Raw genomic sequence first — 16,312 nt, forward strand, 5'->3', positions numbered from 1 at the left:
TGACAAATGTGTTTAAAAATTAGGAGCCAGGCATATTTTTAGGAGCCAGACCGTTGGATTTGTATATAGATATATGGAGAATAACCCAAAAAGTTAGGAGCCAGGGGTAAAATTCTAGGAGCCAGTGGCTACCAGGCTCCTGGGTTTGTCGAGCCCTGGTGTATATAATAACATAAGCTTTCAAATATTTAAATTTTGAATGTGTAAACATGCCAAGAGTTTGATAATTATTTAATTTTATAAACTATGAAAACATACTCAGCATTGTCAGACAAGGAAGCATATTTTGTATAAAAGAAAAAAGTTAAACCATACACAAATATGCCATGCAAATTGACAGGTAACTCACCTATGCTACTGTGTGCAGATTTTTTTTTTTTTTTTTTTTTTTTTTTTTTACTTGCAAGTAAAAACAAATCTGATGGCTAACACTATAAACTATCTTAAAACTCATTTAGATTCTGTAACCAATAGGGCTATAACTGTTTATCCATGCCAATAGGAGAATGACAAGCACAAGGAACGTCATATCGGAACGTTCCACTGCCATGTTCTCACAGTACCTGTTTAGGAAAAAAAAAAACTCCAATATTAAAAAGGGACAGTCACTCCAGAGTTTTTATTGTTTAAAAAGAGAGATAATCCCTTTATTACCTATTCCCTAGATTTGCATAACCAACACAGTTATATTAATATAGTTTTTACCTCTGTGATTACCTTGTATCTAAGTCTCTGAAGACTGCCCCTTATTTCAGTTCTTTTGACAGACACATTCATTAACCAATCAGTGCTGACTCCTAGGTAACTCCACAGGAGTGAGCACAATGTTATCTTTATGGCACATATGAACTAGCACTGTCTAGCTGTAAAAACTGTCAAAATGCAATAAGATAAGAGGTGGACTTCAAGGGCTTTAAAATTAGCATATGAGCCTAATTAGGTTTAGCGTTCAACAAAGAATACCCAGAAAGAGCGAGTGTCGGGGTGATTGATTTCTCCACCTATGAGGTGGCAAAGAAGAAAAAGGAAGCAGTTTCTGCTTATTATATATGTGGCAGCATGCTCACTTATGCAAACCTGCTCCACATAGCCGAAAAAGCTGCAAATCCAAGTGTTGGATAATTGCAGTTTGAATGCTCTCCAGTTCTATTTACTATGCTTAAACATTTTATGGCAGATTTAAGATTGTGTTTACCTTCAAACTTTCCTGGAATGTGTACATTTTAGTAATACACATACATGAATATTCACATATTAAAAAAAAAGGTATTTTGGTTCTGAGTAGGAAGTGAACATTAGTGCACAGTTGAGTCATGGGATAAATGTCACAGCACTAGTGCTGGACAATGACACACCTGATAAGAATAAAACCTTTTTCTCTACCAGAAAAACATGCTCATATAAAAATTCCCTCTATACACACACAGCTCAGTGACTTTAGCATCCCTATTTATTCAGCCACTAAAAGGACATAAAAATGCAAAGTGAAAATGTGCTTCCATATATTGATGAATAATTAGAAAGTGGCTAAACACATAGTTAACGTAAGCTGATAAGTCAATGACAAGGGGTATATGCGCATAGCCACCGATCACCAGCCAGTTCCCAGCAGTGCATTGCTGTTCCCGAGTTATGGGTATCAAACACCACATATTAAAAAGGCAATGCAAAAAAAAAAAAAAATTTATATATATATATATATATATATATATATATATATATATATATATATATATATATATATATATATATATTGAATTTAAAATTAGTAGATTTTTTTCTGACAATGCATTATGTGACAGTCATCAGCCAATTACAAAATGCATTTACGTACATTCTGTTAATTGTGCACTTGCTCAGTAGGAGCTGTGCCTCAGAAAGTGTGCCTATAAAAGATTATGCACATTTAGATGTGCACGGAAGTGAACTGGAATTTTTTTTTTTTAAATTGTGTGTTCTCTCTGAATAATGAAAGTTTAATTTTGACTTGACTGTCCCTTTAAAAATTGCATGCTCTTTCTGAAACTGAAAGGGTATTATTCTGAGTTTCGTGTCCCTATAATTTTCTTCTTTTTATAAAGATGCATATATATATATATTCCAAAATCCGTAATTCCCAAAATTCACACTTTCATTATTTTGTTTTTTTTTTTAAATAACAAAATATTAATTTTACCCTGCAAATAAGTCACAATCTTCTGTGCATGCATCTTCCATGAGTTTTTGTGCTCTGAAATGCAAATGCTAGTCTATATTTATAACATTAAGAATTAACTGATTACAGTACTATCTCTCTGATCGTACTATGCATACAAAAGTAATAAAATTATATTAAAAAAAAAAAAAAAAAACACTATCTATAGTTTGCATGAATAAGCCGTATTATGAAATGTAAATATTGTGTAAATGGCATAAGATGTTTATATTTGGTCCCATTCTACAGATGCAAATGTACAAATATTCCAAAATCAAAACCTTATCTGGATCAAGCAATTTGGATAAAGGTTTCTCTACCTGTATATGTAACTAAACTTAGGTAGAAAATACTGAGAAGCCAAACACATTTTAAGGAGCCACTGATTCTTCGGTTTGGTCTGGTGGGGGTATAAGGGGAGCATCTAACCACCCTCTTGTGTGGCCTAGATGGACCTGCCTTCAAATAAGTTACTTGATCCCCAAGGATGCAGGCAAGTGCAGTTAACAGAAATCCCCAGTTCCTGACAAGCTTCACCATGAAGGAGGAAGGGGCTATTACACAGAGGAAGGAAACCCCAAATTCAAATTGGGAACATGTCCCCCAAGTTAGCAGGAGATCACCACAGAAAACTGTAATTACCCAGGCAACATAACATTGGTTTCTTTTAGAGCACCTATTATCCACAATAAGACAGAGTAGCACAATACTCTTTGGAAAGAAGAGAACCAAGTGAGTTTTGGGGAGGTTAAGAGCATGCAATTATTTTCGAAAAGAGTAGCTACTCTTTAAAATCAGAATGATGTTTGGTTTTCACATCTATACTTGATATTGTATTTCTACTATTTTCTTTGCAACTTTCTGGATGGTAGCAAAATACATTTCCTCTTTAATATTAAAATGACTAATTTTATTAAACTATTTGTATATTATCATAAATGGAAAGGTGAATTAATTCTATATGTTGACTCGTGTACAATGCACAATAAAAAGATTGAAAAGTTATACTTTACATTATAGGGGATATCTTTTTGCCATTTCTGGTTATATGTAAACTAAAAATTACACACTATATGGTGTGTGTGGGCACAGACATATTACTATAACTGGTGTTAAAATCAATGAGCATATAAAATATAAAACTGGCTTCAGCACAAGATGAAATGGCTCAGCAAAAAAAAGGGTTAAAATATATTGTTAAACAGTGCTTTCCTACCAAAGTAGTCTTTTTTTTTTTAAATATATTACTTGTATTTTAAACTTACTGAAGTCAGTAAAATTTAGTATTTTCCTTTATAGTTAATGGAGGCTTTTTTGCTGTAAAACTCCCCCAACAATAGACCAGAACAATATAGCCAATTCAAGAGTCACTAAATACAAGATCCTATGCGAACTCCATGGTACTTTGTCATTCCTAATAGCACTTTTATTGACTAGGAAAGCATTGTCTCGCATTTATAGGTAATGACATAGTAAAAAAGATGTACTTCCAATGCACTCCAAATTAAAAGTGAATTGGTTGTTGATTGACAATTATTTTATTTACAACATTCTACTGTAATTTAAGGTCAACTAAAAACAACAGGCACATGTTATTTAATTCTCCAGGGTTCTTAACTTTAACAATTTGATAGGTAACTGAAGTTTTCATCTTGTGTGCAAATAGCAAGAATTCCAAAAACATGGTAAGTATGCATTAGTTTGTGCATATGTATATCAAAACGCTAAACACACACATCTCTACATAAAAGAATTACATTAGAAGGTAAGTTCTCATTTAAAAAAAAATATATATTAAAGTCAAATCATAGGTTTAAAAACCAAAAACCCTGAATGGCTCCAGAATTCATTACTTAAGTTACTATGTATGTATTATTGTAAAGGAAGGATGGTAGTCAAGGTATGCCATTAAAATAACTAAATTAGTTCAAAAATAGTGGACAATGACTTAAAATGACAGTAGCAGGAAGAGATAATTTATGAAGGGTTTATCATACAGTAATTGTCAACCTGTGCAGACTTCCAGCACACTAGAATGGTTGATACATGTAAATTAATATTTAAGATTGAATATTGAAGGAGTCAAGGAAGATATTCGGTATATAAAAACCATTTACAAAAAAAAAAAGCTCCTAAAAATGTGTTAACTATTCTGGATTGGTTAGAGTTTAAAACAAACAAACAAAAAAAAATCTCATTGGTTTTATCAGTGTTTATAACTTAAACTAAGGCATTATGGCATTTATATAGATATAGCAAAAATTAATCAATAATTTAGAAGCCTGAAGTAAAATACTCATATCATGGAGTCAACTATCTATGGCTTTGTTAAACCCTGTTTTAACCAATTCAGCTACATCAGCTATACCATTTTTGTGCTAACAGTATCAAAATTTAAGAGATATGGTTTACCCAATCAACATGGAACATACATACAAAGTGGACAAAAATACAATGCATGCTAGAGACAGATAGAGCCTTAAGTGACCAGGAGGAGTCACCTACTAGCAGATATATATTATTCTAACATGATTTACAAAGTTACAAGTAAAATTCTAGATGACCAAGCTCACTCCTAGGAATAATCCATCACTGAAATGAACAATAATAATTTCATTGAGAATATCTTGAAGGGTTATATTTTATCACTTTACAAAATAAGGGCTTATCTTCTAAAAGCCCACAGTAACTAAATGTATTCCCTTATTGAAAAAAAACAAAACACAACGACCACAAACATGAAAATTAAAAGCTTGAGATACGATAGATAGATTCCAGAAGTGTTTTACACACCCTTAGTTAAAGGCAATTGTATAATTTTAAAGACATTGGTTATAATAGTTAGATATTGCAATCTTTAACCAGAAAATCACATTTTAAAAGTAAGGGGTAACAAAGATTTTGCCACCCCAATATAAAAACCACTAAAAAGCACATGTATAACAAAGAAATAAAATTACAATCCAAATAAACATTTAAATATGTTTACAATCATATCCAAGTCACTGTACGTCTATAGTAGTATGCAGATTATATAATTTGTATTGGAAGAAAATAAAGCCCTTTAATTATTTTATTGATTATATTAATTAAAAATGAACTAAAAGTAGAATTGATAACGTAGTTAAAGGGCCACTAAACAGAAAATCTTTCTTTCATGATTCAGAAAATAGAAATTTAAACATTACAATTTACTTCTATTATTTATTTTGCTTCATTTTTTTAGATATCCTTAGTTGAAGAAAAAGCAATGCACATGGGTGAGCCAATCAGACGAGGCTTCTATGTGCAGCAACCAATCAGCAGGTACTGAGCATATCTAGATATGCTTTTCAGCAAAGAATATCAAGAGAATAAAACAAATGAGATAATAGAAGTAAATTAGAAAGATGTTTAAAATTGCAGTCTCTTTCTAAATCATGAAAGCCACATTTTTTCTTTCATGTATGTCCCTTTAAGCTTCCAAAAATAAAAGTTGTGAACTTCAATATAAAGTAAAACACAATCTATTTTTTTAGCACTGTATAGGTTTCAAATATTCACACATTGGATACACAGATGTCAACATGCAAATTAACTTTAAATAATAATACTTTGCAACTTTTTTCCATAGCAGTTACCTTAATCAAAACTGAAGTTTATTACAAAAAAAAAAGTAAATAAAAAATAAAGCTTTTGCTAACACTCATCTCCCATCTACCAACATATCTAACCAACATGAGGAGTATTAGCTACTTTACCAAATTACAGACTTTTAAACGACACATATATGCAAAAACAGAATTCAGTTTAATTATGGGTATCTCACCTATACTTTTGATTACATATTCACTTTGATTAAAGTTATAGGTAATAATTTAGGAAGCAATTCATGGTCTAATGCTCAATGGGAAAATTATATTGATCTTTCATCAGAAATTGCTTGTTTGATTAATTTAAAAAAAAAATCTGTAATTATTCAAACTTCACAACTAAGAATTTAAAATATAGTTTGCCTATCTAAACCCTTTCTTACAGCCTTACACAAAGTGTGTTTTTAGAACTGAAAATATCTTTATATGCTTTTTTATTATGCTAAAATGCATATGCTGTTCATGAATCTCAAAACAATACTATACTCTTAAAAACAAAACAATGTAGAGATTTCAGAACTTAATGCAAAAAAACAATGGGGGGAAAATGCAGAAAATTTGTTTAACTAAACTGCTACTTCAGAATGGTTTCAAAAGTATCAGACTTATCTACTTTGAATGTTAATATCCTAAAGCTAAAATATTACTGTGGATAAACACCCTGTACAATTTTGCAAATAAACTTTATCCACACAAAAATCTTAATTTTATAACTATTGAAAAGAATGAATCCTATGAGTTTTAAAACGTTTTAAATAACTAAGTGAAGCAATCGTCTACACAATATCTTGACAATTATTCACACACATACATATAATGTTCTACACAGGATTAACTACATACATATTTATCTTAGCAAAAATAAACTACATTGAACATCATTATTGTATTTGTGCAAATGTATTTTATTGTAATTCAAGCAACAATATTGAAAATTACAAAAGCAATCTTGTATGTAAAATAGCTAAAAGAACTTATTCCAGAAAACAAACATCAGTAAATGAGAAGAATCTTCACTTTTACAAACAATGAACATTATTTATAATTTTTAATGGGAGCAAACTATACACTGAAAAACAAATACCACAAGTTGCACATAAAGCTGAATTAAAATCAGTAAGTTACTATATCACACATAGGTTTAGGGACAGGGGATATGGTAATTCTAAAAAAACTCAGGTAAAAGGAAAATGGGACTAATATATAATTTCAAAATGGATAGGTCACGGTATGCTGCAGCTGTATGAATAAATAACTAGGCAATGCTTATAATTAAGAGATTTTATGTTTTTGAAGATATCATTCTATGACTCTAAATATGTATGATATGTCTGTACTCCATAATTTAGGATTTTCGGTTTTGTTTTACTTTAAATATAAGGTCAGAAATGTACTTTTCTTGAGAACATTATCAGAAAATGGGTCAGCAGGAGCCCCCACAAGAGTAACTTTTCCCCATGTCATATGGTGAACAAATAAATATATCTTTGTTTTAAAGTGCTCAGGCAAGTTCTTGAGTCATGATCCGAGTTTCAAGATTCTACAAAGCATAATTATAGATATATCAATGTTACAATAAATGCACAGAAGATTATTCAGGTGCAGGAAATCAAAGACCAGGAAAGCCTAACATGGCTTATATCAGGAACAAATAGGCAAGCAGAAGGGGTTCAGATATCAACAGCTTAGCTTGAGTGAAAAATATATTTAGGTATATTGGTAATTATTTCACAATGACAAAGTCACATTTCAACATTTTTACTTTGAAATATTAGAACACATTTTTGAACAGCTTGGAATTTTTTTACACTGCTTGTTTGTTCTACTATTAGTACACAATATAATCTATCACTTAAACAATGAGGTCACATTGGTAATCAGTTTTGTAGTACATTTGAAAACCATTAATATCAATATTAGCTACAATATATGCATCAAACTGTGAAAATGCAAGTTGTTACCTAGTTATATATAAGTATGTGTCACACTAAGCAAATGTGCCTGCCAAGTAACCATAGTTAATATATTTTAAAATATCAAAAATAGCATTTATACAAGTATATTTGCAGGCATCATGGCTGTTAAGATTTGCACAAAACAGATACATTTCAAAACCAAAATGTGTACAATTACATAGCCAATAAAAGAGAAAAAAAAAACCATAGGAAATACATATGTGTGTGTGTTTATGTAAATATAGGAGACAGATACAGAGACAGATACAGAGACAGTTAGATACAGAGACAGTTAGATACAGAATCACTTTAGCAGTACAGTTTATGTACAAACCTAAAGAAAGCATTAGTGGATTACCATAATAAAACTTTTTAAATTGAAGCTTATTTTATAGCTATACATCAGTTTATATCTAATTACAGATTAAGGGCTGCCTTTAAAAGAAATGCCCTGTCTATCCTTGATCCCACGTGGAAGCAACATCAGCAGCACCATCTATTTAACATGCATGTAATGCAAGATGCATCCTTTTAATATTTTTAAGTAGGAAGGGCACAACTGCATTATGTATGTGGGGATTATTACAGCAGGTGAACAGGCAAAGTGTAAACAACAAACAAAACAAAAACCACACACACACCAAAATCGGACATTTGATGATGTTACTTTTGTAGCTCAGCCATTCACCATCAAGAGAACTGTGAAAATGGATAAGCTACAAGAAAGCCTAACAACTCCATGCAATGGCTGAGTGTTTCACAACGACAGGAGGGCAAGAGCTTGCTTTGCAAAGATAAGTTTTTTAGCATGCAGGAAGAAAAAAAAAAAGTGACAGGGGGAGAGAATTTACATCACCTCCCATACCACTTACAAAACACATCCACCAATCGCTCCAACACAGATCATGCAGAAAAAAAGCCATCAAAAATATTAAATATGCAAAATCAACAACGCTTTTCTTATTATTAGCATCCATTTCATCAGTCTACAATCACACTGGATCTAAAGAAGCATTATACTTTACAAAATTTAGTTATAAAAAAAAATTTAAAAAAAAAAAAAAAAAAAAAAGCTTAAAAGCTCCTTGTGGCTCTCACGTTGATAGGGACATGCGAGGTCCATTTAAAGCCAAAGGAAATGGTTAGATCTACAAAGCAGGTTATTTTATAACATTTTTTGAGTATTTTTTATTTTGATTAGCAGTCTGTTCTCCCTCCATTTTGGTTGTTTATGATACTGACAACAAGCTGTCCCAGTGACCCGTCCTCGATCTGCCCCCCATGCCAAACAGGCTGAGTGTTACCCTGAGCATGATCACTGTATGGGGAGACCTAGCCAGTGATAAAATGTGCACCTCATATCACATGGAGAGGGGAGCACCCAGAAACTTCCCTGCAGCTCCTGCCAGCCTGACCTAACCTCACTCCACAACCCCCCACCCTCTAAAGAAGTGCTTGAAAATAGTGTTAGAAACCAGGATTTCTGTATGAAAACCACATACAGTCAGTACAAACCCCCTGGGGCAACTTTGTGAGAAGTTTGAGACTTTTTGAGTGAATTGCTGATTTTTTACACATTTTTTGCACTTATTTTTTTGTAAGCACGGTTTCCCTTTGCTTTAATGTCTTCCCCCTCTCCTCCTCTCTTAGCCTCTGCTGCTGTCACAATATTTAGAGAAAGAAAGAAAAACTAAAAACTGCCTAATATCATTTGATTCTCACGTTAATAAAACAAAAACTTTCATTTTCTTGTACATCATCTCAGTTGCTAAAAAACATACAGTGGCATCACAAAAAATAAACATTTCAATAGCCAATACTTCTAATTATTGAAAAATGCAAATTAAACAAAAATGCACTTTTTTTCTAAAATCCCAACACTTTAATATCTTGCACCCCATCATTTTCTCTCTAAAAAGTACTTGCAAGACAGAAAAGGGGGGCTGATTTGCAATAACTTTTTTCCTCCTCTCCCCCCTCCTCCTCCTTTTCTCTCCCCCCACTTTCCCATAATTTAAATAACCCTGATTTTTTATGCTTCAGAGGCGAGTACGACCATCCAAATTTGCTGCAAACTCACCGCGGGAGCATTAACATCCTTCCTGCGGTCGATTTCCAGGGTTTATGTGCCTTTCCGATTTTTTAATAATTTTTTTCCCATATTTTTGCCTGGACGCTACGGGCCTGGAAATTGTTTGCTTTCCCCTCTCTCCAGCAGCCATTGTAGTGTATGCGCTGCGGTGCATCCAACCTTCCCCGGAGACGCGCCCACCCAGAGCCTTGCCTCTGTCAACGCCTACTTCCAGCCTCCATGTCCGCCGCTCAAACAGTTATTTTCTACATGATTGGCTAATGTGCGAGCCTATTCACATTTGGTTGGCTAGATCGTGTGTCAATCTAGAGAAGGGCGTTTAATGAAATGTTTTTGGCTTTAAGGAGGGGCGTGCTGCCTCTGGTTAATTTTTATGTCAATCTGAGAAAAGAACATGCTATTGGTACGCCAAAAAAGTCAGTCATTGATACGGACGGCCAGGCCAGCAAGGTAGAGTGTGCTACTACTTAAAGTAGTGTGAGTCTGGAAGTTGACGTATTTCGAATTGGAGTCGTCCGGCTCCTGCGAGGGTGTAAATGACATATCCCTGACCAGAAGTGTTATGACCACAGTTACATTAGGCCATTTTATTTAAGCCACCCAGCCAGGGTCTGAGACACAGCAGGGAGGTGAGTGCGGACACCATTCTGCACGGCTCCTCCACAACACTAGCAGTATTTACAGCCACATGGCTCTTTAGACACATAGCATGGCATTGCAACAAGCATACCAACACATAATGTGACATAACTTGAATCAAGGGACGCTGTGCCTGAGGTGTCCTTTACTTGTATGGTGACAGCACGTGTCCCTTCCATTCAGGGTGATGCCCTTGCTGCCTCTGTCAGGGTCATGGGTCTTTTGGTAATACAGTGCTTAGGGCCTGTCATTAGTCTTTCCTGGGCAGCCGCAAAGTTTAGAAAGATTATAGGTGATAAAGTTTTCTTCTTCTGTCTTCAGGTGTGAACAGTCAAATTAGCAACAGTTTCTGCAGCCGTGTTCATTCACTAAAGCAATGGTCACATATGCTAACAATGTACTATTATTGCTGCTCTATATAACAATTATTAATGTTATTAGTTACAAGCTTTCAATGTAGTAGCATTTGGAAAGCATACCAAAAAAGCTGCTTCTGGGCAGATGGAGATTGCATTTGTTTTATCTGACAGGGATATGGATCTGATAACATCCAGTTTTATGCATCACTTTCATTTTTCAAAAAATAAACAGTATGATTCTATCTCTGCAGCATATTTTTTGGTTCCTATACATCTTCTATTTTTACAGGCAGGTGTTATACAGCCTAGTTTCTCAACCTGTGGTACAGTATCATTGGAAACACTTGGGCCAAAATTGGAATTTGCTCTCTTTTTTTAAGCTGTGGTTGCAGTTAAGAAAAGGTAAATAGTCTATCATAATAAGTCAAATGTTTTACATAATGTGTACCATTGTAATACTAGAGGTGCCATTGAGAAAGGTGGCAAAATACCATAGTGAAATATTACATAATATAGTATTTCATGATGAAATATGCAGCCGCTAATTTATATCATGCCATGCAATTTATCAAGTGTAAAACTATAGTGTGTCAATTAAAGTTTGCCATGGTACAAATGATCACATTTTCTATGGCACAATATCCTATACAGATACGTGGTATTACGAATATTTATTTTACTGCCCAAATCTTGATTTCTACATTTTTGACTACAGCATAAAATAACGTTTTGTATATTTGTGTTATATCTATAGGCAGAAATAGTAGTTTTCAAAATAGTTCCTGAATTTGCAAAAATATAGCTGTTTTTCATATTTTTGTAATGTTCATGCAACCAAAGTAAGTTTGTTAAAGGTGCCGTAAAAAAAAAAAAACAACTTTTTGATTGAATAGAGCATGTATTTTTAAACAACTTTCCAATTTAATTATTTTATCAATTGTGCTTAGTTCTCTTGGTATCCTTTGCTAAAGAGTAATCCTAAGTGAGCTTAGGAGGGTGCACATGTCTTAAACTAACTTGCAGCAGAGTTTGCAACGTTGTATATAGCAATGTAATTCATAGTTGCCAACCACTGCTATAGACACATGCATTCTCCTTTCTCCCATCAGCCTACCTAGGTTTAGTCTTCAACAAAGAATACCATAAGAACTTAGCAAATGTAATAGAAGTAAATTGGAAAGTTGCATGCTCTGTCTGAATCATGAATGTGTACTTTTGACTTTAATGTCCCTTTTTAAGAACTGCATTTTGCAGCAGTGTCTTATCTTTGTGAATTGTATAGGTGGTTTTAAATGGATAATTTTTGTTCTTTTTAACGGGAACATAAGAACAATTTCACACATTTAAGTGTAAGTTGCTATTGGAAAAGCTGAGGATTCATCATCAGCATCTCTCAAACTATTACACATCGTGGGAGCATGCGCCTTGCTGCTTATTGATGTAGACATGGGGTTTTCAAACCAATGCTCAGGCCTCCCTAACAGGCTGGATTTTTAGGATATCTGAAGTGGAGCACAGGTGAAATCAACTGATTAGTGAACATGGTTATTAACCTGCTGTCACCCAAGGCAATCCTCAATATCTTGACTGTCAGGGAGGCCTGAGGACAGGTTTGAAATCCAATGACTTAGACATAGAGAGACGTATGCAAGCATAATATTTTTTTTCATTGGTTTCTCAAATCCTTGCTCTGGATCTTCCCTGTTGTACTTTTAAACTTATGATTATCCATAATTTCTGATTTTATGCCTTTTTAATACAAGTATCCCCTTAAAGGGACATAAAACACGAAAGGGAAAAAAAGCTCCGTTAGGGCATTGTAGCGTGCGTACAAATATGTGCTAATCATTGCAAAGAGATTAAATACATTGTTAAAGTCAGATCAAGAGAAGCAGTGCACTACTGGGAGCTAGCTGAGCACTTCTGATGAGCCAACAGACACATATGCACATAGCCACCAATTACCATCTAGCTCCCAGAAGTTGCTGCTTTCAAGCCTACCTTGGTATAGCAAGGGAACAAAGTAAATTGTTATAACCAAAACATTGAAAAGTTTCCTAAAGGGATATGAAACCCAAACGTTTCCTATTTTGATTCACATAGACCATACCATTTTAAACCACTTTACAATTTTTTTCTGTTGTCTAATATTGCATTGTACTGTTGGTATCCTTTGTTGAAAAGTATACCTAGGTAGGCTCAGGAGGTGGGAGCTAGCTGCTGATTGGTGACTGCACATATATGCTTATCATTCGCTTACTGGTGTCCAGCTAGCTCCCAGTAGTAGTGCTACTCCTTCAATAAAGAATACCAAAATAATTAAAGGGACAGTCTAGTCAAAATTAAACGTTCATGATTCAGATAGGGCATGCAATTTTAAACAACTTTCCAATTTACTTTTATCATCAAATTTGCTTTGTTCCCTTGGTGGTATTTTTTGAAAAGCTAATCCTAGCTAGGCTCAAACTGATTTCTAAACCGTTGAAAACTGCCTCTTAGCTCAGAGCATTTTGAAAGTTTCTTTTATGTAATTGGCAAGAGTCCATGAGCTAGTGACGTATGGGATATACAATCCTACCAGGAGGGGAAAAGTTTCCCAAACCTCAAAATGCCTATAAATACACCCCTCACCACACCCACAATTCAGTTTTACAAACTTTGCCTCCTATGGAGGTGGTGAAGTAAGTTTGTGCTTGATTTTTATGATTTCTTCTATGATGAGCGCTTCTAAGCATTCTGAATCCTAATTCCTCTCAGAGTACAGTGTTTGTCAGAGGGATGTGAAGAGAGTATTGCCTATTGATTTTATGGGTTCTCTGTTATCAGTCGTAGGGATTCATGTCCTACCTCCCTTTTCAGATTGACGATATACTCTTTTATATACTATTACCTCTGCTGATAGCTTTCATTACTGGTTTGGCTATCTGCTATATGTGGATGGGTGTCTTTTGGTAAGTATGTATCATTATTTAAGACACTCTCAGCTATGGTTTGGCGCTTTATGTATTAATATAAAGTTTTAAATATATGTATTTTACTTATATTTGCCATGGGTCAGGTCTATGTGTTATTTCCCTTTGCAGTATGTCAGTTTCGTTATGGGAATCATGTTTTAGGAAGTTTGTTTTACTTGGGGGTATAGTCTTTTTTTCAAATTTGACTTGTTTTTTCTTTGAAAACTTGCAGGCAAATTGGGCTTGCAAGGGTGCACAATGCTGTTATTTATTGCGTCATTCTTGGCACGAGAATTTATTTGGCGCAAATGTGTGTCTGTAATGACGCAAGTTCATCATTTCCTGTGTTTTAGTTGACGCCAGGTTGTTTGGGGCGAAATTGTGTTTATATTTCCCCACTTCCTATATGCTCCTTGCCTTCTTTATGCTCAGAGGGCTATGCTATTTGTTTTTTTGTGTCAATTTTAGCATTTGCATTCTTTCACATTCTTGAAACTGCTATATGTGGAAATAAGATATTTTGTTTAAATTTTATTTTTTCTTTTACATTTTACAAGATGTCTCAATCTGATCCTGTCTCAGAAGCTGCTGTAGGAACCTTGCTGCCTGAACACAGTTCTACCAAAGCTAAGTGTATCTGTTGTAAGCTAGTGGAGATTCTCCAGCTGTAGTATGTAACAGTTGTCAGGATAAGCTTTTGCATGCAAAAGAGGTTTCTATTAGTGCTAGTACAGTATCTGTTGTTCCTTCAGCATCTAAAGTACACAATATCCCTGTTGATATAAAAAATAATATTGCTGATGCGATTCAGAAGGCTATGGCTGCTATACCGCTTTCAAATAAACGTAAAAGGTCTTTTAAAACTTCTCATAATACTGATGAAATTTGTAATGACCACCAACATACTGATATATCCACCTCTGATGAGGATCTCTCTGATTCAGAAGATCCTACTTCAGACATTGACACTGATAAATCAGCTTATCTTTTTAAGATTGAGTATATTCGTTCTTTGTTAAAACAAGTGTTGATAACTTTGGATATTGAGAAGTCTGGTTCTCTTAATAATAAATCCAGTAAACGTTTAAATTCTGTCTATAAACCTCCTGTAATTACTCCTGAGATTTTTCCTGTACCTGATGCTATTTTTGATGTGATTACTAAGGAATGGTCTAAGCTTGGTACTTTTTTTGTTTTTTTGTTCCTTCTTCAAAGTTTAAAAAGTTGCATCTTTTGCCTGTAGCTAAGTTAGAGTTTTGGGAAAAAGTTCCTAAGGTTGATGGGGCTATTTCTACTCTTGCTAAGTGTACTACTATTCCTTTGGAAGATAGTACCTCTTTTAAGGATCCTTTAGATCGGAAAATTGAATCTTATCTAATGAAAAACTGATTTACGTTCTGGCTATATTCTCAGACCTGCCATTTTCTATGGCTGATGTTGTGGCTGCATCAACTTTTTGGTTGGATAGCTTAGCACATGTGGAAAAACATTCTGATTTGCATAGCATTGTTTGTTTGCTTCAACATGCTAATCCATTTTATTTGTGATACTATTTTTGATATCAAGATTGATATTAAATCTATGTATTTGGCTATTTTAGCTAGAAGAGCTTCATGGCTCAAATCATGTAATGCTGCCATGGTATCTAAATCTAGGTTACTATCTTTAATTCTAGGGTAATACTTTATTTGGTTCCCAGTTGGATTCTATCATTTCCACTATTACTGGGGGAAGGGAGTTTTTTTTGCCCCAAGATAAAAAAGTCTAAGGGTAAATCTAAAGCTTCTAATCGGTTTTGTTCCTTTTATCAGATTAGAGAACAGAAAACAAGACTGCATGAAGGTGCGGCCCTCAATCCAGTTCTGCTGGTGGGGGGGGCAGATGGAAATTATTTCAAGACATTTGTGCAGGTTCAGTTCAGAATCATTGGATTCAAAATATTGTCTCTCAGGGGTATCGAATCGGTTTCAGAATAAGACCCCATGTGAGAAGATTTTTTTTTCTCTCTCACGTTCCAACAAATCCTGTGAAAGCTTAGGCTTTTATGAAGTGTGTTTCAGGTTTAAAGCTTTCAGGGGTAATTGTACCAGTTCCACTTCTGGAACAGGGTCTGGGTTTTTATTCAAATCTATTCATTGTCCTGAAGAAGAAATTCTTTCAGACCAATTCTGGATCTGAAGTTTTTGAATCAATTTGTAAGGGTCCCAACTTTCAAGATGGTGACTATAAGGACTATTCTGCCTTTTGTTCCGCAAGGTCATTACATGTCCTCAATAAACTTACAGGATGCATATTTTCACATTCCGATTCGTCCAGACCATTATCGGTTTCTGAGATTCTCTTTTTTAGATAAGCATTACCAATTTGTTGCTCTTCCATTTAGCCTAGCAACAGCTAGGTGCCCTTCTATCTGTAATCGGAGAGCAGGGTATTGCAGTATTTCCTTATTTGGACGATATCTTGGTACTGGCTTAATCTTTTCATTTA

The 16,312-nt window shown here is 34.2% G+C and overlaps 2 protein-coding genes across 4 annotated transcripts in view; one reads left to right on the forward strand and one right to left on the reverse strand.

The window, feature by feature from the left end:
• The window catches only part of PLAG1 (PLAG1 zinc finger), a 262,732-nt gene extending 252,716 nt beyond the window's left edge, over positions 1 to 10,016 (reverse strand). For both annotated transcript variants that reach the window (XM_053715053.1, XM_053715052.1), the window contains exon 1: positions 9,862 to 10,016. The gene's annotated coding sequence lies outside the window, so the exon portion shown is untranslated. The remainder of the gene's footprint in view (positions 1 to 9,861) is intronic.
• A 332-nt stretch (positions 10,017 to 10,348) lies between these two features.
• Positions 10,349 to 16,312, forward strand: part of CHCHD7 (coiled-coil-helix-coiled-coil-helix domain containing 7) — a 71,687-nt gene continuing 65,723 nt past the window's right edge. Inside the window, exons 1-2 of one of the 2 annotated variants that reach the window (XM_053715054.1) lie at positions 10,352 to 10,502; positions 11,161 to 11,273. The gene's annotated coding sequence lies outside the window, so the exon portion shown is untranslated. Of the gene's footprint in view, positions 10,503 to 11,160; positions 11,274 to 16,312 lie in introns of both variants that reach the window. The other variant, XM_053715055.1, reaches the window with a different exon arrangement.

Source organism: Bombina bombina, chromosome 5 (assembly GCF_027579735.1).
Source record: "Bombina bombina isolate aBomBom1 chromosome 5, aBomBom1.pri, whole genome shotgun sequence".
NCBI lineage: Eukaryota > Metazoa > Chordata > Amphibia > Anura > Bombinatoridae > Bombina > Bombina bombina.